This window comes from Hyla sarda, chromosome 4, assembly GCF_029499605.1.
Source record: "Hyla sarda isolate aHylSar1 chromosome 4, aHylSar1.hap1, whole genome shotgun sequence".
In the NCBI taxonomy this organism is placed as follows: domain Eukaryota; kingdom Metazoa; phylum Chordata; class Amphibia; order Anura; family Hylidae; genus Hyla; species Hyla sarda.
Genome location: NC_079192.1, coordinates 242,615,731 through 242,641,555, shown reverse-complemented (window position 1 = coordinate 242,641,555; position 25,825 = coordinate 242,615,731).

Here is a 25,825-nt window from a genome sequence, read left to right as displayed (position 1 = left end):
GAGGTTATCCGCAAAAGTTTGATAAGGTTTGGCTGCCTTGGTTACTTTTGGAGGCTTTAGCTGATCCTCTGGTTAGGTCCAGGTCTCAGACTTAGTGGGCCTCATAGCAACTGTTGACATGATTGTAAACGGTGTGTGTCTGTTTTGTTAGGCCTGTTCTTGCTGGGAGCTACACGGGATGGGACTATTACTGAGAGACATTGTCAGAGTGTTATGGGACTGTATTGCTGCAATTTAATATATTGTCTTTGTTTTCCTGTGTACCCATTCACATGTTCACTTGTTCCTGGTTTTTGCTTTTCTGGTCGCTCCTGTGAGGCTCCTAGTTGTGTTGTTTTGTTTTCTTATGAAAATTACATAAAGAAAACTTTAAAAAAAAGTTATCCCAGAAAAATCAAAAGGGCTCACAAACTTTTAAGGACACCACTATATAACTCCACCTCCTGGCCTTTTTAGACACCCCTGTTGCATCAAATCTCTGTAAAAGTGTCCTGACAGAGAATAGGTAGGTATCTGTTGGATGGATTTACACTCCCGTAAGTACCTCATATTTTTTGAACAACTTATTTTACACAATTATTTGCGACTACAGAGAGAATATTAATCACATGGTGACGGTGACCACTCAAGGCATGTAGCAGAGTATTACCCACTGTATACTTGTTATATAAACTGGTCTCATTCATACTTACAGCTGCATCACCAGTAAAAAATAAAGGGACAATGTAGAGTCCAAGCCAATACTATAAGTGAAATGATGTTTGTGAAAAATACTAGTACGAGGGCCACATTGCCCCTTCAAATAAGTAGGCCATTGTCTAAAAAATGTAACAGCCTAAAGGATGCTACCATATAAATGAATTTAAATAAAATAATTCAATAATCCTCCTGCAAGGAGATATAAAGGTTGGCCAGAAACGGGTAAACATCTTTCCCTTTGGGCAACTTAAAAGAACTGTTTGTCATACACAAAATAGTTATGGTTCTTTAGGACTGAGATCTTGAGGATGAGAATGAGGCATTGCTTGTTCAAGGATGTTTCATCACAGGCAGGGACAGACTGACCGGCTGTTCCAATTGGACTTGGTCTGAGGGCCCGGCCGAGTACAGGACCCGCAGCTGCCGCTCCTGAGGATTTAGGACACTTGTCCCAAATCCCCAGCAGACAGCGCTGCCTTCTCCTGTATGTGCGGTATACGCACATACAGGAGAAGGATTCCTCTCTGTGAGTCGCATCTATGAGCTACACAGAGGAGACGTGACCTCCGCCCCCACGCAGTGCAGGCGAAGATGATGTCAGGTGAGCATAATCTTTTTGTGACGGATTTTAGAGTCACCCTACCTACTTGGATGGAGTTTAGGACATGTGCTCTCCCTAATAAAATGGCAGACCTGGTGCGATCCCAACGGATCCACTTGGGGCTGTCCGGGCTTCAACCACCAGACGCAGTTGTCCTGGTCCTCCTCTTGGTTGGGGTTGTGTGGCAACAATGTAATCCAATACCAGCAATACCTGTATGAAGCTTACTGGGTCTCCCCTCAAAAAAAAATTTCTGCTTTTCCTCCCCTCCCCGGCCAGGGGAGGGGGAAGGCCTGGCCTGGCCCGTAGTCTGTGGGAAGGAGGCTAGCTTCCGAGCCCCTCCCAAGCAACATTTCCCAAAAGAAAATATCCATCTGTCACCAGTTGAAGGGGCAGGGGGCCGACTGCTTCCTAACTCAGTTGCAATATCTGGCACTGAGGAGCTGCACTGACTGTGCCAGCCCCTGTACTGTTCCACAGCTGCTGGGGATCCAGGTCAACCGTCTGGGATCCTGACTGGACCGATGCAGGGACCACAGTCGCATCTGTAACTGCAGACCTGCCTGCAGTCTTCAGTGCAAGGCAGATTGTAGCAAAACTCTGCCCTGATGCCGGCACTTCAGCCGGAGAAGTGATCACTAGGGAAAGAGGAAGGTTGACTACCTTCTCACCTGTTTGCAATGTCTGGCTGGGGATGTAAACCGACCACTCCATCTCCCAATATGGAATTCTGCAGTGGGAGAGCTGCACCAACTGTGCTTTCACCAGTACCTTTAAACAGCCGCTGGGGATCCAGGCCGACTGCCTGCGATCCCGGCTGTACCAGTGTAGGGATCACGGTTCCCTCTGTAGCTGCAGTATTCTTTGTTGAGCAGAGTATAGTAGGACTCTGCCCTGAAGCCGGCGCTTCAGCCAGGGCTGTGCTCAGTAGGTGGAGAGGGAGGTCAACTGCCTCCTCATCCGGTTGCAACCTCTTGCGGTGGGGGGATGAGCTGACCGCTCCATCTCCCGGCGTAAAATTCTCCATCTGGGGAGCCGCACCATCTGTGCTTGCTCCTGTGCGGTTAAACAGTCTCTGTGGATCCAGGCCAACTGCCTGCGATCCAGGGTGGACTGGTACAGGGATCACTGACCCCTCTGTAGCTGTAGAGCTGGCACTGGTGTCTGATGCTGGACAGAGTGTAGCAGAACTCAGCCCTAATGCCGGGGTTTCCACCCTGGTGTCCTTACCGGATACTGCTAGAGCGTCGCGGTCCGGTGTGCAATCCAGGGGAAGGGGGAAGACAGAGACCAGCCGTCTCATCTGTGCTGGTTTCCTCTGCTGCACATTGCTCGTGACCGTAGAAATCCCCCTCAAACAAGGACAGGTAGTCTTCCTCGAGGTACCATTCCTGATGCGTCAGCCAAGCTAGATCCGGTTCCAGGTCTGGCACCTCCAACTGCGGCAGCATCTCTCTCCGCTTGTCCTGGATGTCCCAGAGTCTTTATGTCTTGGTACGGCCAAAGTCGTACCGCTCCTCGAATGCATCCCACTATAGACCAGGCCAGCCGAAGTCTGTCCCTTCCGGAGAACAGGCTGTGTTTAGCTCCGACTGCCTGCAGCTTGCCCACCAGTACAGGGCACGGTAATGAGCCTCGAGCTCCATTTCTTTCTGCACCAATCTGTGCAACTCAACCATTTTGCTGCCCATGGGTTGCTCTCTGAGGTAGCGAAGCCGCAAGTGGACCTGTTCCCTGAAGCGCTGTTCTGGGGTGGGCAGGGCTTGTGCTCGGCTTCTCACGACTCCTCAACAACAACTTCCCAAATCTGCAAGCGAATTAAGGCTCTCTCTTGCATGGACATCTCTTCCATGGCATACTGCAGCTTCGCTATACGGAGTTGTCAGCTGTGTAAGGACCCTGTTCACACTCTCTCATGGAGGATCTCTTAAGAGACCCAGGAACAATTGCACCTCTCTTCGGAAATCCTCCATCCTTACAGGCTCTTCCTCGCCAGGGTAAGTTGCTGAGACCGGGGTCAAGCCAGCGGCTGTATCTCCCCCAGCTGGGCTGGTCTCAGTGTCGATCCTGGAGAAGTCAGATCCCACCGTTTCACATAACATGATGAAAAATTCTTGAATCTGAATGCTGATCAGATGGTATAGGGCAAAACAAGATCAGAGCCAAAAACCCACAAAATTCACTGTACTTCAGTGAATATCATGCAGGTGGCTAATAGGCATCAGGATACGAATTGTTGTGGGAGGCTGTGTTATGTGTGTGTTTCACTTGTATATTTTGAAGGCAATTATTAAAGCTTATTTGAAGCATATATTCCAGTATGGGTTTTTTAACCCCTTAAGGACCCATGATGTACTGGTACGTCATGAGTCCGCTCCCGTTCTATAACGCGAGGCCCGGCCTCTAACAACGACTGGGACCCGTGGCTAATATTGTGCAGCACTGATCGCGGTGCCGCGCGCTATTAACCCTTTAGACGCGATGTTCAAAGTTGAACGCCGCGTCTAAAGTGAAAGTAAAACAATGCAGGTTAGCTCAGGGAGCTGTTCGGGATCGCCACGGTGAAATTGCGGCATCCCAAACAGCTTACATGACAGCCGGAGGGTCCCTACCTGCCTCCATGCTGTCCAATCGCCGAATGACTGCTCAGTGCCTGAGATCCAGTCATGAGCAGTCAAGCGGCAGAATCATCGATCAGTGGTTTCTTTTGAGAATCCACTGATCAATGTAAAAGATCAGTCTGTGCAGTGTTATAGCCCCCTATGGGAGCTATAACACTGCAAAAAAAAGTGAAAAAAAAACTGAATAAAGATCATTTAACACCTTCCCTAATAAAAGTTTGAATCACCCCTCTTTTCCCATTTAACCCCTTAACGACGCAGGACGTATATTTACGTCCTGCGCCGGCTCCCGCATCATATCGCGTCGGTCCCGATGCTCATCAACGGCCGGGACCCGCGGCTAATACCACACATCGCCGATCGCGGCGATGTGTGGTATTAACCCTTTAGAAGCGGCGGTCAAAGCTGACCGCCGCTTCTAAAGCGAAACTGAAAGTGACCCGGCTGCTCAGTCGGGCTGTTCGGGACCGCCGCGGTGAAATCGCGGCTTCCTGAACAGCTGACCGGACACTGGGAGGGCCCTTACCTGCCTCCTCGGTGTCCGATCGGCGAATGACTGCTCCGTGCCTGAGATCCAGGCAGGAGCAGTCAAGCGCCGACAACACTGATCACAGGCGTGTTAATACACGCCTGTGATCTGTGTAGAAGATCAGTGTGTGCAGTGTTATAGGTCCCTATGGGACCTATAACACTGCAAAAAAATGTAAAAAAAAAGTGTTAATAAAGGTCATTTAACCCCTTCCCTAATAAAAGTTTGAATCACCCGCCTTTTCCCATAAAAAAATAAAACAGTGTAAAAAAAATAAACATATGTGGTATCGCCGCGTGCGTAAATGTCCGAACTATAAAAATATATAATTAATTAAACCGCACGGTCAATGGCGTGCGCGCAAAAAAATTCCAAAGTCCAAAAAAGCGTATTTTGGTCACTTTTTATACCATTAAAAAATGAATAAAAAGTGATCAAAAAGTCTGATCAAAACAAAAATCATACCGATAAAAACTTCAGATCACGGTGCAAAAAATTAGTCCTCATACCGCCCTGTACGTGGAAAAATAAAAAAGTTATAGGGGTCAGAAGATGACATTTTTAAACGTATAAATTTTCCTGCATGTAGTTATGATTTTTTCCAGAAGTGCGACAAAATCAAACCTATATAAGTAGGGTATCATTTTAACCGTATGGACCTACAGAATAAAGATTAGGTGTAATTTTTACCGAAATATGCACTGCGTAGAAACGAAAGCCCCCAAAGTTACAAAATGGCGTTTTTTCTTCGATTTCGTCGCACAATGATTTTTTTTTTCGTTTTGCCGTGCATTTTTGGGTAAAATGACTAATGTCACTGCAAAGTAGAATTGGCGACGCAAAAAATAAGCCATAATATGGATTTTTAGGTGGAAAATTGAAAGGGTTATGATTTTTAAAAGGTAAGGAGGAAAAAACGAAAGTGCAAAAACTGAAAAACCCTGAGTCCTTAAGGGGTTAAAAAAAAAAAAACTGTGTAAATAAAAATAAACGTATGTGGTATCGCCACGTGTGGAAATGTCCGATTTATAAAAATATATAATTCATTAAACTGCACGGTCAATGGCGTACGCGCAAAAAAATTCCAAAGTCCAAAATAGTGTATTTTTGGTCACTTTTTATATCATGAAAAAATGAATAAAAAGCGATCAAAAAGTCAAATCAATACAAAAATGATCACGGCGCAAAAAATGAGCCCTCATAGCGCCCCATACGCGGAAAAACAAAAAGTTATAGGGGTCAGAAGGTGACAATTTTAAATGTATACATTTTCCTGCATGTAGTTATGATTTTTTCCAGAAGCACGACAAAATCAAACCTACATAAGTAGGGCATCAATTTAATCGTATAGACCTACAGAATAAAGAGAAGCTGTGATTTTTACCTAAAAATGTACTGTGTAGAAATGGAAGCCCCCAAACGTTACAAAATGTTTTTTTTTTTTCAATTTTGTCTCACAATGATTTTTTTTTGTTTCGCCGTAGATTTTTGGGTAAAATGACTGATGTCATTACAAAGTAGAATTGCTGGTGCAAAAAATAAGCCATCATAAGAATTTTTAGGTGCAAAATTTAAAGAGTTATGATTTTTTAAAGGTAAGGAGGAAAAAATGAAAATGGAAAAACGGAAAAACCCCGGGTCCTTAAGGGGTTAAGAATGGAGTCTGATCCAAAAAGCACAGAATACACACAAAGAATAATGTTACCCCTTTTTGCGTTTGTAAAAATTACATGAGTATAAGAAAATATGCACTTGCTTTAAAGTCACTTAACTCTCAAGGACATACATGGACACTCTAATTTGTTAAAGGGGTACTCCCGTGGAAAACTTTTTTTTTTTTTTTTTTTTTTATCAACTGGTGCCAGAAAGTTAAACAGATTTGTAAATCACTTCTATAAAAAAAATCTTAATCCTACCAGTACTTTTTAGGGGCTGTATACTAAAGAGAAATCCAAAAAAGAAATGCATTTCCTCTGATGTCATGACCACAGTGCTCTCTGCTGTCCATTTTAGGAATTGTCCAGAGCAGAAGAAAATCTCCTTAGCAAACATATGCTGCTCTGGACAGTTCCTAAAATGGACAGCAGAGGTCAGCAGAGAGCACTGTGGCCATGACATCAGAGGAAAGGCATTTCTTTTTTGGATTTCTCTTTAGTATACAGCCCCTAAAAAGTACTGGAATGATCAAGATTTTTTTAATAGAAGTGATTTACAAATCTGTTTAACTTTCGGGGACCAGTTGATTTAAAAAAAAAAAAAAAGTTTTCCACGGGAATACCCCTTTAACTCCTTGGCATCAAGTGCGAAGCTGTAAACCCAATGCACACAACAGGTTAAACGTTATTTTATTTTGTTTTTAATAATAAACATTTGAAATACTTTTATTGTACAATACATAAAAATTAATAGTTATTATAGAAAGCAAAACACATCCATTTGTGTGGCCTTTTTTAAAAGTTATTTGCAACAGTTATTTTGCTAATGGTGCAAACTACCTAAAGGGTTGGTCCTAGATAATATCAGAGACTACTAATAGGTGGACCTGGGTAACGGAAAACTGCATATGGCACCTGGCTAATAAAGAAAATTATGTACTGAGTAGACATTATGGGAAACTCCCTAAAAGGTGGATCATGCTAATGTACACAATTATTTACAGACCTTACCTAGATTATAGGAAATAGTACCTATTAGGGGGATATTGCAAATGGGGAAAAATACCTATAAGGGGTACCAACTGGAGTTGAGCAAACTTACAGTAATTCGATTTGTCACGAACTTCGTGGCTCGGTGGTTACTTAGTTTAGCCTTCATAAATTAGTCCAGCTTTCAGGTGCTTTTCCAGCCCACCGGAGCACCTGAAAGCTGACCTTATTTATGCAGGCTAAAGTCAGCAATTGCCGAGCCGATAAGTTTGTGACAGATCGAATCACTGTCTAGTACCAATCTAATGGGAGAAAATACCTACAGTGGCTAGCGTAACTAATGTAGATATTACCAAGAGGGGTGTCCTGGCAAATGGTGGAAACTTTTGCTGATTTTTGTGACCATTTCATCTTAAGTGTCCTATGGTGACTCTGTCCTGTAAGAAAACTGAGGGGTTGGTTCATGTCACACCTTTTAAATGCGTTGCAACACTTTTTTAGTGCTGTATTTGAACAACAAGAAAAAAAACGTGGTTTCAAATTGCAGGAAATGCTCAACCTTAAATGCAGTTGTGCATTTATGCTGGGGGAGCAGATCCTTCGCTTGTGGTCCATTGCTAAGGGCAATCCCCAGCATAAAATGCATACAATACGGGATGCCTGCAGCAGACCACAAGTGCCACAATGGCAATACAAGGAGCCAGTGGGCAATTACAGCGGCATTAGGTCTGACTCACAGCCTGCTCCCAATTCACTCCAGTGTGGCTAAGCACACATACAGTGGGAGGAGGGAGGCAGGCTATGAGCCCCACCCAAGTAGGCTGATATGTTGCCGGCCTCACAGGTGCACCAAAATGCTGCCTATAATAGTGATTAAGGCGCATTAGATTTGGAGTTTATACACCTCCAAGTACAAGATTTGAACAACAAGAAAAAATGTGGTTTCAAATGGCAGGAAATGTTCAACCCCAAATGCGGTTGTGCATTTATGCTGGGGGAGCAGATCCTGCCCTTGTGGTCTGTTGCTAAGGGCAATCCCCAGCTTAAAATGCATACAATGGGGGATACCTGCAGCAGACCACAAGTGCTACAATGGCATCCTACACCCGATGAAAAGTGTGGATGTGTAACATATAGAATAATACATAAATTTAGGTGCACTACTGTGGTAGATGTAAACAGTGACATATGGCTAACCCTCAAAATGATGTTAAAATTGAGACATTAGCCAATATATCCTTATATGAAGGACATGCCTGAGCCCGCACACCAACGCCAAGGTTTCTCAAGTGGCACGGGACCTAACACTAAACCTACCTGTGCCGTATAGGCAATATCAGGGGCCAGTGGGCAATTACAGCGGCATTAGTTCTGACTCACAGCCTGCTCCCAGTTACCTCCAGTGTGACTAAGCACACATACAGTGGGAGGAGATAGGGAGGAGAGAAATCTTGTACTGGGAGTGTATAAACACCAGATCTAATGCGCCTTAAAGGAGTACTCTGGTGCAGACTATTCCTGCCCAGGCTGCAAAAAAAATTAAAATGAACCATCTCTCACCGTCCTGGGTTCCTGCGGACCGCCACTACAGCTGATCGGTCCTCCGGTCCATCCTCTTCATACTTCTGGGTGTAACGAAGCGTCACATGACGCTCAGCCTATCGCCGGCCGCCACGATCTTCTGCCTCGGCCGGCGATAGGCTGAGCGCCATGTGATGCTTGTTTACACCTGGAAGTATGAAGAAGATGGACCGGAGGACCGATCAGCTGTAGTGGCGCTCCGCGGGTACCCAGGAAGGTGAGAGATGGTTAATTTTCATTTTTTTTGCAGCGGACAGGACGGAGCAGGTATACTCTGCACCAGAGTACTCCTTTAATTACTATTATAGGCAGCATTTTGGTGCAGCTGTGAGGCCGCAACATATCAGCCTACTTCGGTGGGGCTCCTAGCCATCCTCTCACTGTATGTGTTCTTAGTCACACTGGAGTGAACTGGAAGTAGGCTGTGAGTCAGACCTAATGCTGCTGTAATTGCCCACTGGCCCCTGGTATTGCTCATACAGCACAGATAGGTTTAGTGTTAGGTCCTGTGCCACTTGACGTTGGTGTGCGGGCTCAGGTATGTCCTTCATATAAGGATACACTGGCTAATGTCTAAATTTTTACCTAATTTTGAGGGTTAGTCATATGTTGAGGGGTTGGGTAGGTTAAAGGACATCTGCAGCGGTACAAACACTTATCCCCTATCCTCAAGATAGGGGATAAGTGTTTAATCGCTGGGGGTCCTAACACTGGGGCCCCCAGCGATCTCCTGTACGGGGCTGCGGCTCTCCCATGCAGGGGGGCGTGCCAGCCGCAGCATGACGTTGCGGCCGGCACGCCTCCTCCATACATCTCTATGGGAGAGGTGGAGAGGCAGCGTTTGTGGCTCCCCGCATCCGCCATAGAACTTTATGGGGACAGGGAGGAGACGGGGCATCACTGTCGACCTCTAGGTCGACGCTACATCACTATGGGCGCTAATGGCAGCGCCCCGTTAGGGAGATCGAGGGGGGTCCCAGCGGTCGGACCCCCCGTGATCAAACACTTATCCCTATCGTGTGGATAGGGGATAAGTGTAATTCCGCTGCAGTTGTCCTTTAAGGTCTGGCACCCTGTATTCATTTCTAGATATGTATTTTCTTGTGTTTGCAGCTGGCCTTCTGATATGGTTTTAGACTTGTGCCTATATGTATTCTCTATACCTGTGTAGGTTCCGGCTGTATTCCATTATTGTATACTCTACAAGTGTGTGTCTCACCCTCTACCTACTATTGGTCCATTTGTGTTTATTCTGTGCCTATAGCTCTGTCCAATTTTATGTGTATTTTAAACTGTTCTGTCTTTACTAACAATAAAATATTGTCTTTTTTCTCACTCTGCTTATGTGTGTGCATTATCTCTATCTATTTGGTGTTGCATATTTCTAATGCACACTTACTGGTCTTAGTAAGGTTAGTTTTCTTTTGTTGGTGATCACCATGCAATTTGAGCATCCTGCTTTTTTTTTGATAACATAACTCAGGAAATGTGATAGTTAACGGCTACATCTGTTTCTTTCACACACAGCTATTATACGGTCCTAAGGCAGTGTTTCCTTACCAGTGTTCAGCAAAATTACTATGTGTTTAAGTAAAAAAATTAGTTATAGGTTTAAAAGCAAGATGTAATGCACACATCGACCTATTGGTGTCATTCTTGTACCATATATTTAGACATATAAGTCTTCAGCTGTGTATTACTGAAACATAGCATGGGCGGAAGTCACCTTAGGTCCCCTGTGCACAATATGCAGACATAAAATTCTGTACTCTTTGTGGAAAGGCATTCTTTGTTCATGGGGACTGGAACACAATGCCACCTAAATACTGTGTTTTTACAAGAAGAAACACTATCCAGTGGAACTGATAAACATAGTTGTATTCTTACACAAAGAGATGGGTTCATGGTCAAATGTAACAAAATTTATATTAAATAAATTCTTTACAGTATTTATTGTATAACTGAATATATGTTTACACATGGCAGATTGGTAACAAAACAGTGAAGGAAATTTTTGAAACAAATCTGCCATGCACTAATTTAGTGTATATCACAGTTGTGACTGGCTACAATGTTTTGGGAGCCACAGTAACATCTAGCTGGCATTTAATAGCTTCAGTCTTGGAAACAAAAAGGCCTTTGCCACAGCACATTTTTTAGATGTATATTTGCCCTTAGTTCTCTTCACACTTTAGTATGTCATTAGAATTTAGCACGCATTTTTGTAACCTAAAACAAGAGGTGAATCCTAAATAATGGAAATAATAGTTTATGTAGTTTATATAAATAAATTTTTGTTTATATATTTGTGTATGTTTATTGAGTTTACTACAGATCTTCGTTTAAAAATGGCTTATTATTTACTTATTATTATAAGTGTGAATGAGGCCTAAACCTTACCTCTTGTTATCCTGTTCATACCTCCAAAACACCCATGATTCTCTGATTTTGTCAGAAAACACAGTGATGAGCAATGGTGACGTGTAGTTTGGGAAAAAGGATCATAGAACTGTTGTGCAGTATATAACAAGACAAAAGGAATGGAATAGTACAGTGTACTATGCTATTTAATACAACTATATCTGGTAAGAAAAAAAAACACATAAGTATACCGATATAGATAAAATCGGAGAGGCTCTTGTCACCACAAAGACCTGAGACGCCCAACTGACACCTAAACTCACTGTGTCAAGAAATTATAGAAATAAATATATGGATTTGGGGCTCAAGGTCATGGATATTATATATATTTCAATAAAATAATATTGGTATGTACCATACAAGTAAATAAAGAGAGGGATACAGTATAAAATACAATAGATTTGCTTCTCAAATTAAAGCCAGATATTTATTATAGTAAAATTATATAATAAAATTCCCTTGGGTATGTCACAGGGCCTTTGTGACCACCCTCCGGCTACTTACAGTAAAATAAATAAAATAATAATAAAAAAAAGAATATAACAATACTGCTGCTAGAGATCAAAAGTGCACAGTGATATTCACAGATGATTAGAAAGGCATTATGCGCCTTGTAGTTAGTTGAAAGTAAATGTTTGTTTTTATAAGACAGTATGGGACTTGAAGTCGCCGTAGTAGTTAATCACTCATATGCATATTGTAATCCTACGGTAGTGCTGATGCATTTGTAGATACTAAAGTATTGCACGTAGATCCTGAATAGGATGAATTAACTACTCACTCCTCTGCATATACAGCAAGATAATGAAAATCGAATGGTGCGCTCCACCTCTCACCTATCTTGGCAGTGTTCGCAGCCCGGGAGATAGCAGGTTAGTTAGAGGTTCTGCTTGGCGCTGGTCCTAGAGTTGTCTGCGCAACTCACACTGGATTGTGCTGTGAAAAGCCGACAGTCTGCCACTCCGGCCAGAGAAAAATGCAGAAATTGTTCTGACGGTGGCTGTCCTAATGGAAACTTCTTGTGATGTGGGCATAGGTGATGTAGCGGGGATGAGTAGTTGCGGTGTCCTCGTGTATCTACGTAGGAAGTTGTTTGATTGACAGGGTACTGACAATCAATATAGCCAATATCAAAGCAGCAGTATATGATTATACATATATTCAGGTATAGGCTGGGCGCGTTTCAAGACCTCCAGAGTTTTTTTCTTCAGCAGCTCATTCAGTACCTCATTCAGTAATGGTTTTAATAGTCATTTTGAAAAGTGTATATATAGGCTTAACCCCTCCCCAAAATAGTGACATCACTTCTATTGTTAATTAGTGCAAATCTGCATCAGCCTACTGATGTGGCATCACATCCATTGTTAATTAGTTCAAATCTGCATCAGTCTACTTATCTTCTGTCTCTAGTTGATCAGGCTGTAAACCAGTGTTTCTCAACCACAACTCCCAGCATGCCTGTCCAGGCATGCTGGGAGCTGCAGCCCCGCAAAACTCGGAGGCACCCCGGAAAGGAAACTGCTTCATACTCAAAGTTAGCACACACACATATATATATATATATATATATATATATATATATATACTGCAAGAACTCACAATTACAACAGATATAGTTTTGTTATACTTAATGGCACATACCAATATCATAACCCCTTCCCTGTTTGATGATTTTTCATTCTTGCACTTTTGTTTTTTCCTCCTCACCTTCTAAAAATCATAATACTTAACATTTTCCACCTACAGACCCATATGAGGGCTTGTTCTTTGCACCAACAATTTTACTTTGTAATACAATTAATAATTTCACCACAAAATCTACAGCAAAACCAGAAAAAAATTATTTGTGGGGCAAAATTGAAAAAAAAAAAAAAAAAAAGAAGCCATTTTGCAGATTTTAGCGGCTTCCATTTCTAAGCAGTGCAGTTTTCGGTAAAATTGACACCTTATATTTATTCTGTAGGTCCATACGGTCTCAAGAATATCCAATTTATATAGGTTTGATTTTATTTTACTACAAAAAAAGAATTCTAACTATATGCATGGAAATAAATATGCTTAAAAATGTCCTCTTCTGACCCCTATAACTTTTTTATTTTTTCACATACGGGGATGTATGAAGGCTAATTTTTTTTGTGCCGCCATCTTACATTTTTATCTGTACCATTTTTATTTTGCTCTGACTTTTTGATCACTTTTTATTCATTTTCTAATGGATCTCAGACACCGAGCAGTGAATCAGTGATTGGGCATCAGGAAAGAAGGTAAGAGACCTTCCTCTGTCCTCTCAGCTGATCGGGATGCCGCAGTTTCGTTGCGGCAGTCCCAATCAGCCTACTGAGCTAACTGGGAGTTAAATAAATATTATATTAATGCTAAATTTGTGTATATGCGAAATCTAGCAATAAAGATTTGCTGACATAAAATATAATTAATATAAAAAGACAATGAGTACATATAAAATATGATTATAATCAAAAAGAGATGAATGGAAATATATATGCAGATAAAAATGACAGTCAAAAATGACGTGTATGTACAATGAAATTTTAAAATATTAATGGGAATATGTATGTGGATAACAAATGGTAGTAAAAAATGACATGTGACAGTGTGGCAAGGGAAGGGTGTATTTCCCTAGATAACACTGGAGAAACCTCAACCTGTGGCCTAATTAATGAGGTAGCAGAAAGGGGAAGTGTGTTTAAAGGGAGAAGACAGTGTAGTCTTTGCTCTCCCCAGAAGACAGCAAGGTGGCTTTGGGGGGAGGCAGGGGTCCTAGTGAGGAAAACACAGCCCGAGCTGTGAGTGGCCCCAACAGTGAAGTGTGGATGAGACACACAACAAGAGGTTGCAAACGTTGTGTGTGAACAGTGAGTAGAAGGTTGCAGGCGGCATAAATTTAACTGGCCGGGAAAAGCCCCACAGTTGATAGCCAGGGCATGCTGGATTATTTAGTTAGTGGCTAGACGGTCTAGGGTCTTGTTTGTTCCTGTCTTATGTTTTTATTTATCCTGCAACCTGTCAATGGGCTGGACTTGCATGTACTGTTGTTTTCCTGCTGATTGAAGTGGAAACGTGTCCTGTTGCGGTGTCAAGGACGATCCCAGAGCTATCCCCAGGGAGAAATCCTTACAATTGGGGTAGGATGCAGGCAGCACGTTGCTAATTGCAACCAACAGTTGCAGTGAAGTTGTTGCCAGGAGCAACCAACCATGCATGTTGCAAGTGGGACAAGCCCAGCTGTGGAGTACAAGAGCAGGACTAAGCCTGTGGTGAAAGTGTTGCTAGGGGCAACTGATCGTGTCAAGCGAGTGAGCGCTCTCTCATCTAAGTAGACAGGTGGACGGGCCACCTGCGCAGCGCAACAGCAGTAAGCTGTGTTGTTTGTTTTGCAAAGATGGGTTGATGTCGAAATGCCGTTGCTAGGAGCATCCGACGTGGACAGCAACCAGTTGTCGCCAAGAAGGATGCTATGGTGAGCACCTTGATGAAATTGGCAATAGCTCAGCAAGAGGACGTCTTCGCACCTGATTATCCTCTGGTCAGGAGGCCAGAAAAGATGGATATGAGGACCTGTGAGTTACTGGTTGGTGGAATCCCACTGTTTGTGGATTTGGACTGTCACCAGGCTGTATCCAGAATCATGCCATACATAATACCTTTTGTGAAGATTCGACTAGAATCTGGTAAGACTGTTCTAATTGACTTTGAAACCTGTTATGGGACAATGAGCCATGTTATGGAGGTGTGTGCCGAGCTTAATGTGGAGATTATACTGGGCAGAGCCTTCCCATATTTTTGGCAGTTGTGGAATGGGGAGAGTGTGCCAGAAAAACCGCACACAAAGGTTCCTGAGCTAATGATGACTGGTGTGTCACTACTTGACTGTGTGAAATGTCCTGTAAATTTTGAACATATGCAATGTGATAATGTTTTTTGTCAAAAATTCATGCCTATGTGTTCTGAAGTAATGTGTACTGCTGCCAACTTTGACAGGACAAAAGAAAACCTGTGTGAGCTAATAGTAGGTTGTAAAAAGAGGACTGCTTTGCTGGAGCCTAGAGGTATAATAAGTCTGGTGAAGCCGGACCCTTTCACAGTGTCTATACAGGCAGTTATTTGGGGTTGTAAAACTGTTAATATATGTATTTCTACTCCCTATGGTACTGTGAGTCACAAGGTTGCAATAGAGCCCTCCTTGGAGTATGATGTAGTACTGGGGATGGATTTTAAATTTTTTCAGCAGTTATGGGAGGACTGTCATGTGACTAGAGCAGGTACACCTGATAGGCCAGCAACACTTGACTTGCACCACACACTGGTTGAGTGTTACTCAACAGAGGCTGAGGATAAGGAGTGTCAGCAGTCACTAGATATATGTCAGATAGGGGTCTGCCGGACTGCTGGTAGAGCTGAAGAACAGACCGTGAGTCAAGTCCAAGAGGATCCAGAGACTCAAGTGACAAGTGTGCCTCTGACTGAAACAGAGTCTTCAGTAAAACCAGAAACGGATCAAGTACAGGTACATGGGTTCCATCCCCCAGCTGAAGATGAGCCCAAGGTGGGGCTAGAATTGCGTGATAATCTGGAAGAGATGTCTATGGATAATGCAGAAGTACTGAAGAGAGTACATGTGGAGCTGGGTGCTACGCTTACTGTCATAGACAGAGTCTTCAGTGAAGGAGATGTGATGTCTGGACCAGAGATGGATCGTGATCAGGAAGGTCGAACCACTGAACCAGATGTTGTTGTTGCAGACCCAGGAGCTCTTGACATTTCTGTGAGTGAGCAGAGAGACGGTGGTGAAGTGAAAGGGAAGTCTGCCGGAGAGCAGAGAAACAGTCCAAAGAGACTGTCTGGGGACTACCCTGAGGCCCAAGGGGCCAAGATCCTTGAAAACGTGATGACACCCCCTAAAGGAGGAGAAGAGTTGGAACAATTTGGCTTGAAAGAGCAGGAAGCAAAGCTTCAGCTGCAGAAAAATGAGTTTGTGGCTCTGCAGGATGAACTGTCCCGTTCCCAGGATCTTGTGACCAGCAAGAGAGAGAATTGGAGAGTCTAGCCAAGCAGGTCTCATTCAAGGATGAAGAAGTGAATGTCCTGTGTGAGGCATATCTGGCTCTACAAAGTGATCACAAGGCTAGGCTGGAAGCCATGGAAGAGCTGGAGAAGGAGAAAGTAGTAATGGCTCATAAGGTACAGAGCCTGGAGTTGCAGAACGAAACACACCTTAGGTATCACGCAGCTACCTTGGATTCACTGGGAAAGCAGCTCTCTGAACAAGCGGCTCAGCTAAAAGTCTATAAGCAGAAAGTGTCCAAGATGGCGCAGCTGAATAAAGACAATGAACAGATGAGAGAACAACTGCTTTCCCTGGAGGATACTGTCAAAAACTTGACAGAATTGCTGGAAAGTGAGAAGGTGAACTGTGATAAGCTCAAGAGTGAGCAGGAGAAACATTTAAAACTACTGGAGACTGAGATGCTTTCCCTAAAAGTGGCGGAGTCTGAGCAATGGACTCAAGAAACGGTAGAGTCTGAAGACCATGCGAGGAAGTCATATGAAAGGTCCTCTGAAGCTGCAGAGATATGGACATTGGATGGTGAAAAAGCTGAGGCAGAGAAGGTCTCTGAGGCAGAAGCTAAACCAGAGATAACTGCAGAAGTTCTGCAAATGGGTGATACAGGCTTGGTTGGCCACCTGCAAAGTTGGGGCGATGGCCGTACCGGTGACAGAAGAAGACAAAGGCCTATAGCATCTGCCTTGTCTGCACCTAGTGTCCAGAGCACTGCACAGACCAAAGTGAAGAACCTGGGGTTGGAAAGGTGTGACATGAATAGAGCCTTTTACAAGGAATGTGTCAAAGGCGACCAAAAGTCTTGTGCTTGGTGGCTGATGAAAATGCGAATGAAAGAAGGGTGCAACCTGTTGGACGAAGTTGTTCAAGAAAAAGGAAAGGCAGTTGGACTCTGATTTTTTAATACAAGTGCTCCTTCCCGGTGGTCTGAGCAGAGAGGGGGGGGGGGGTATATGTGTGACAGTGTGTCAAGGAAAGGGTGTATTTCCCTAGCTAACCCTGGAGAAACCTCCACCTGTGGCCTAATTAATGAGGTAGCAGAAAGGGCAAGTGTGTTTACAAGGAAGTCAGACAGTGTAGTCTGTACTCTCCCCAGAAGACAGCAAGGTGGCTTTGGGGGGAGGCAGGGTTCTTGGTGAGGAACACACAGCCTGAGCTGTGAGTGGCCCCAACAGTGAAGTGTGGATGAGACACACAGCAAGAGATTGCAAATGCTGTGTGTGTGAACAGAGAGTAGAAGGTTGCAGGAGGCATAAGTTTAAATGGCCAATTGATAGTCAGGGTATGCTGGATTGTTTAGTTAGTGACTAGATAGTCTAGGGTTTTGTTTGTTCCTGTCTTATGTTTTTATGTATCCTGCAACCTGTCTAATAAAGCTGGCAAGGGGCCAGACTTGCATACAGTACTGTTGTTTGCCTGCTGATTGAAGTGGAAACGTGTCCTTTGGCGGTGTCAAGGACGATCCCAGAGCTATCCCCAGGGAGAAATCCTTACAATGTATATATATATATATATATATATATATATATATATATATATATACAAAGATAGGATATGTAAATTAATATGATGACAGGGGAGAAGGACCAAACGAAGGGTCTGTCAGGGTGCTAGGTATACAGCCTGACACTGACGAACCATCTGACTATTTGGTGTTCAATGCAAAAAACCAAACAGTTCCAGATCACTGTTCAATCCCAGAGAGCCGAGCTAAAAAAAAATTCTGGATTCGACTCGAGACATTATACCTATGAAGTTTCCTCCAGTCTTGTACTGACTGGATAGCTGTATATAGATCAGTGTGTGTAGTGTGTACAGTGTTATAGCCCTCTATTTGGGCTATAACATTGCAAAAAAAAGTTTATAAAGATCATTTAACCCCTTCCCTAATAAAAGTAAGAATCACCCTTTTCCCATAAAAAAAACCCAGTGTAAATAAAAATAAACATAAGTGGTTTCGCCGCGTGCAGAAATGTCCAAATTATAAAAATATATTGTTAATTAAACCGCACAGTCAATGGCGTATGTGCAAAAAAATTCCAAAGTCCAAAATAGTGTATTTTTGGTCACTTTTTATATCATGAAAAATAAAAATAAAAAGCAATAAAAAAGTCCAATCAATACAAAAAATTTACCACTAAAAACTTCAGATCACGGCGCAAAAAATTAGCCCTCATACTGCCCCATATACAGAAAAATAAAAAAGTTATAGGGATAAGACAATTTTAAATGTATACATTTTCCTGCATGTAGTTATGATGTACGACAAAATCAAACCTATATAAGTAGGGTATCATTTTAACCCCTTAACGACGCAGGACGTATATTTACGTCCTGCGCCGGTTCCCGCGATATGAAGCGGGATCGCGCCGCGATCCCGCATCATATCGCGTCGGTCCCGGCGCTCATCAACGGCGGGGACCCGCGGCTAATACCACACATCGCCGATCGCGGCGATGTGCGGTATTAACCCTTTAGAAGCGGCGGTCAAAGCTGACCGCCGCTTCTAAAGTGAAAGTGACCCGGCTGCTCAATCGGGCTGTTCGGGATTTCACCGCGGCATCCCGAACAGCTTACAGGACACCGGGAGGGCCCTTACCTGCCTCCTCGGTGTCTGATCGGCGAATGACTGCTCCGTGCCTGAGATCCAGGCAGGAGCAGTCAAGCGCCGATAACACTGATCACAGGCGTGTTAATACACGTCTGTGATCTGTGTAAAAGATCAGTGTGTGCAGTGTTATAGGTCCCTATGGGACCTATAACACTGCAAAAAAAAAGTTAAAAAAATGGTTAATAAAGGTCATTTAACCCCTTCACTAATAAAAGTTTGAATCACCCCCCTTTTCCCATAAAAAAAATAAAACAGTGTAAAAAAAATAAATAAATAAACATATGTGGTATTGCCGCGTGCGTAAATGTCCGAACTATAAAAATATTATCATTAATTAATTCCAAATTTCAAAGTCAAAAAAAGCGCATTTTTGGTCACTTTTTATACCATTAAAAAATGAATAAAAAGTGATCAAAAAGTCCGATCAAAACAAAAATCATACCGATAAAAACTTCAGATCACGGCGCAAAAAATTAGTCCTCATACCGCCCTGTACGTGGAAAAAAAAAAGTTATAGGGGTCAGAAGATGACATTTTTAAACGTATAAATTTTCCTGCATGTAGTTATGATTTTTTACAGAAGTGCGACAAAATCAAACCTATATAAGGGTATAATTTTAACCGTATGGACCTACAGAATAATGATAAGGTGTAATTTTTACCGAAATATGCACTGCGTAGAAACGGAAGCCCCCAAAAGTTACAAAATGGCGTTTTTTCTTCGATTTTGTCACACAATGATTTTTTTTTCCGTTTCGCCGGGCATTTTTGGGTAAAATGACTAATGTCACTGCAAAGTAGAATTGGCGACGCAAAAAATAAGCCATAATATGGATTTTTAGGTGGAAAATTGAAAGGGTTATGATTTTTAAAAGGTAAGGAGGAAAAAACTAAAGTGCAAAAACTGAAAAACCCCGAGTCCTTAAGGGGTTAATTGTATGGACCTACAGAATAAAAGTGTAATTTTTACCGAAAAATATACTGCACAGAAATGGAAGTCCCCAAAAGTTACAAAATGGTGTTTTTTTCTTCAATTTTGTCGCACAATGATTTTTTTCTCTGTTTCGTCATACATTTTTGGGTAAAATTACTGATGTCATTACAAAGTAGAATTGGTGGCTCAAAAAATGAGCTATCATATGGATATTTACGTGCAGAATTGAAAGAGTTGGAAAAATGGAAAAAATGAAAGTGGAAAAAACCCTGGTCCTTAAGGGGTTAATAGAATGAATTAGCTACTCACTTCTCTGCATATACAGCAAGATAATTAAAATCAAATGGTGTGCTGCACCTCTCACCTATACCTGTAGTGTTCGCACCCTGTTAGATAGCAGGTTAGTGAGGCTCCACTTGGCGCTGGTTCTAGAGTTGTCTGCGCAACTCACACTGGATTGTGCTGTGATAAGCCAACAGCCCACTGCTCCAGCCGAATAAACATGCAGATATGAAGAATGCTACGGAAGTGACAAAAGGAAAAGAGAATGAATAATAAGATATGTAGATAGGTAAAGTGGTTACAGGTACTGAAGAAGTAATATCTAAGGTCGATAATATATGTCTAATTTGGAGTAACTTGTAGAACTCATTGTCAAGACTGTATTTGTCTCGAATTTGCTCAGAGGATGTAAAGGTGCCATCAATCCAAAAAATCAGAGAGAAGGCATATGCCTTTTTCGATCCATGTTGCAATATTTAAATCTGGGATAGACGTTTCTAATACTGAGCATGATATAGATGAGGTTTGGATTTGAAACAGGTGCTTGGAAAGCACATATATATTCCAAATATGCATAATAGCACCAATAGTGGGGTGATTATGGAGTGGATGTTGTTTGAATAGGTATGCAGCAGTAAGAATGTTTTTAATCGGGTGTTTACCTAAAGTAGACGTTTCTATGTGTACCCAATGTTTAGGTAGATCAGTTAACCAGAGGCACTTTAATTGGTCCAGAATTACCACTCTATAATACTGCAGTACGGAAGGGTAACCTACCCCACCATTGCTTAATGGTTTATATAGAACATCTGCTTCTAACTCTGGGAGCTTTATTACACCAAATGGATTTCATTAAAATAGACTGAAGGTTCTTTAAGTAAGTTATAGGGAGCAATATTGGAACATTACGACAGGTGTGCAATATTTTGGAAGTACCATCATTGTTATTGCTGGCAATCTACCTAGCCAAGATATACCGGCAGTCGAAAAATGTGAAACAGTTTGCTTAACATCTTTTAGTAATGTAGTGTAATTATCATTGAAAAGCTGAGCGGTAGGGAAGGACAGTTTAATACCCAAGTATTGCAGAGAAGAGGCAGTACAACTAAAGGGAAATTTGGATTTTAGAATATTGACATGCTTGGTAGGGATACCTAAATTGAGGATTTGTGACTTAATTTCTTTAATTTTATAGTATGAGTCATCTCAAATTCCGATAATATTTTAAGACTGGATGGGAGAGTGGTTTGAGGGTTTGAGCAAATTATAATTATATCGTACGCAAATAAGCCTATGCAGTGTTCTCTGTCACCTATCTTTAATCCAGTAATTTCTGATTTTTTCCGCCAGAGGTTCCATTAAAATGGTGTCAGGGACCGACTGGGGGGACAGGAAGAGTGAGCCCTAAACTGACCCTAAAACCTCTCTCCCTGTCTACTTGCCTATCCACCCTAAATGGTGGATCGACAACTGGGTGCCGGTCCCTTCCTGCGCTAAAGTGCAGTGGCATTTAAACACATAATATACATAGTCGGTCACAGAACAGAACAGAAACAGAAAACTACCAGACAGCCAGATATACCAGACAGAATACAAATACTAACGGCAGAATATAAACTCACAAACAGAGCAAAATATAGTGAATTAACAAACAGTTTATAAACCGGAGATAAACGGCAGAAATGTTTAAACGAACAAGACTAGGTATGATATGAGTATACAGCAGAATCCAGGAGATGAAGGGGATAAACAGAAGAACTGAGAGCCAAACACTAAACTGAACAGTTAACATAGAACACTGTTCACAAACAGGATATAAAAATAGGACACTGTTCACACTGGGACACAGAACATACAAATTGTGTTCCCCACTCCACTATAGGAGTAGCCATTAATAATAAAACCAAATAAGCTACTGGCCAGTGGACACACTCCACTGTGTGGACAAAATGCTTACCCAGTAGGAGACGGAAATATAATACATGAAACACTAGAGTAGAACCGGATGAGTCTGATTAGACTCCAGAATACCAAACAACAATATAACATACAGAGCACAGAGTACAAGATAGACTCAGACACAATGTGAACACAGACAAAGCAGAACGAACAAACATAATCCTAAAACCGAATAACGTAACACAGACTAAAATACTAAGAACATGCTATATAACCATGGGTAAAAACCCAGATAAAATGACATTATAAATACAAGGTAAATGCTCAAGCAGACATAGTCAGAATATAACACAAACAGACATAGAAATATTGCACTCAATAACCAGCACCAGAATGCAGGAGAACTCTGGCTAAATAACTCCACCTGAGTTCTAATTCGCTGAGAGCATTAACTATTCCCTATCCAGGTAGAATAGCAAACTGCTCTGAACAAACTAGTGTAGGAATACTCACCTAAACAGAAAAATACAAAAACAAATAAATGACCATTACACATGACAAAAATAAGGGAAGAAAGGGGGCCCTTCTGTCTAGTTCCGTTGGTAATGGGGAATTTATGGGAAAGGAATCTGGACGAGTATACAAAGGCTTCAGGGGTAGAGTACAGGGCGCCAAAAGCTTTATGAATCTGGCCCACTAGTCCAAACTTTTTTTTAGAACAGACTCAAGAAAGTTCCAGTGGACTCTATCGAAGGCCTTCAATAGCGTGAAGAGATAACAGCAGAGAAGGCAATCTACGAGTTTCTGCTTCGTGAATAAGAAGCCCGTCAACCGTTTGTCTATTTTTGACAAAACTGTCTTGGTCGCTGTTGATTAAAGTAGAGAGGATCTCGTTGAGCGTGTTTGCCAAGATTTGGGCGTAAAGTTTTAAATCATTATTTAATAAAGAGATTGGCCTAAAGTTCTCAGGCCTATCTGGTGTCTGCCTGTCTTTGCCAAAGTAATTATCAAAGCCCTAAGCATTTCAGGTGGAAGAGATCCTGTCTTACAAAATATGATTGAAAACCAATTGTAATTGAGAGGATAAGATGTGTGTAAATTTTTGGTAATGCTCCCCAGTGAATCCGTCCGGCCCTGGTGATTTGTGAGATTTGTGAGGCTATAGCAGATTAAATTTCTATGGAGGAAATAGGTTCATTCAATATTGACAAGGTATTTATTGAGGGCAAAGAGATGGAGGATAAGAAGGCTTCAATAGTCAAATTAGTAGGTTGTGGTGCAGAAGGATCGGAGTGTAAGTTACATAAATTAGTGTAGTAGTCTGCAAATGCACTGGATATTGATTATGGATTAATCATTTTTTCTATGTCTTTGTTAAAAATATATGAAATTTTCGATGTAGCTGCCATGTTTTAAAATTTGTTAGCTAGTAGCTTGCTAGCTCTGTTGCCATGCCAATAAAATAGTTTTTTTGTTCGTTTGAACATGTAGTCAGATTTATAATGCATTACCTGATATAACTGAAAACAAAGAGATTTGAGCTCATTAAGTAGACGTGGATCATTGTTTTGTTTTATGTAAGTCTGCCAGCTTTTTAATGTTTTGGAGAAGCCCTTGGGTTTTAGCAAGTCTATTTTTCTTATGGGCAGAAGCAGTGGCGTTGCGACCGGGGTGCGGGGGGTGCGGCCCGCAACGGGTGACACCATCCTGATGGGGTGACACCAGGTACGCCCCCGCTCCTCACTTGCGCTGCCTCTGTAATAGCACCCCTTCCCCCCGTCCTCACTTTTGCGCTGTCTCACTTGTCTCCGTAGTAGTAGAAGCCCCCCCCCCGTCACCTGCACAGTGAACCGGCCTGCGCCCCCACGTCTTCTGTTGCACCGGCCAGACGTCACTCCGCAGGGCCGCGCAGGAGGACGTGATGTCACTCACAAAGCGCCGGAGAGAAGGAGCGCTGCGCTGGATGGGTAAGTGATTGTGTGTCTGTCTCACTCTATCTCTGTTTGTGTGTGTGTGTGACTCTGTGTGTGTGTGTGACTCTCTGTGTGTGTGACTCTGTCTGTGTGTGCGACTGTGTGTGTGACTCTCTGTCTGTGTGTGTGACTGTGTGTGTGACTGTGTGTGTGACTCTCTGTCTGTGTGTGTGACTGTGTGTGTGACTGTGTGTGTGACTCTCTGTCTGTGTGTGTGACTGTGTGTGTGACTGTGTGTGTGTCTCTCTCTCTGTCTGTGAGTGTGTGTCTCTGTGTGTATGTGTGTGTGTCTGTCTGTCGCTATCTCTGTCTGTGTGTGGCTCTCTGTCTGTATGTGACTCTGTGACTGTGTGTGACTGTGTGTGTGACTGTGTGACTCAGTCTGTGTGTCTCTCTGTCTGTGAGTGTGTGTATCTCTGACTACTGTGTGTGTGTGTCTCTCTATCTATCTGTGTGTGTCTCTGTGTTGTGTGTGTGTGTGTGTGGTTTTTTTTTTGTGTGGGGGGAGGGGGGGGTTTGTTTGAACCAGCAATCTAATGTGGGGAGACTTTGACCTATTGTGGGGAACCTGCGGCCTAATGGGGGAAACTACTACCAAATGTGGGAAATCTATGCTACCTAATGTGAGGAAACTGCTACCTAATGTTGGAAAACTGCTACCTAATGTGCGAAAGCTGCTACACAATGTGGGAAAACGGCTACCTAATGTGGGGAATCTGTGCTACCTAATGTGGGGAATCTGTGCTACCTAATGTGGGGAATCTGTGCTACCTAATGTGGGGAAATTACTACCTAATGTGGGGTAACTGGTACCAAATGTGGGGAATCTATGCTACCTAATGTGGGGTAACTGCTACCTACCTAATGTGGGGGAATTGCTACCTACCTTAAGTGGGGGGACTGCTGCCTACCTAATGCTCCCCCCCCTGGCAGTAGCACCCTCATCATCCACCCGCAAACCCCCCCAGCAGCAGCACCACCTCCATCAACAGATCCTGATGGTGGATGATGGGGGTGCTCCTGTCAGGAGGACGATCCTGCCGATGGATGTTGGGGGTGATACTGCCAGGGGGGATGGCCAGTAGCACCCTCATCATCCTCCAGCAACACCCCCCCAGTACTAGCACCCCCATCATCCACTAGCAACACCACCAGATTTATATTCAGAGGGTACAGTATGTGGCAGATTTATATTCAGAGTGTACAATATGTGTTGGTATTATATTCAGAATGTACAGTGTGTGGTAGTATTATATTCAGTGGGTATGGTGTATGGAAGGTTTATAATCAAAGAGTGTAGTGTATAGTAGTATTATATTTAGAGGATACAGTGTCTGGCAGGTTTATATTAATACTTGTTTTCATATAGAGGATGAGAATGCGCTGACATAGCGAGGAGACGTCTGGGCGTCACATTCTACAGAGAGAAGTTTTAGCTGGACCTGGCGGTATGTACCATCTGAATTAGATAAGGGAAGACTATAGAGAAGACGTCACCTGTAGTCACTGATATCATTGTACATTCTCCTCACTATAGAGAAGACGTCACCTGTAGTCACTGATATCATTGTACATTCTCCTCACTATGTCCTATCAGAGCTGTAGTCACTTCAACTTCAACTCCCAGCATAACCTCACCACTGCATAAAGGGGTACTCTACTGGAAAAAAAATTTTTAATCAACTGGTGCTACAAAGTTAAACAGATTTATTAATTACTTCTACTTAAAATCTTAATCCTTCCAGTACTTATTAGCTGCTGTATAAGCAATTCACAGGAAGTTCTTTTCTTTTTTAATTTATTTTCTGTCTGACCACAGTGCTCTGTGCTGACACCTCTGTCCATGTCAAGAACTGTCCATAGTAGGAGCAAATCCCCATTGCAAATCTATCCTGCTCTGGACAGTTCCTAACATGGACAGACAGAGCACTGTGGACAGACTGGAAAGA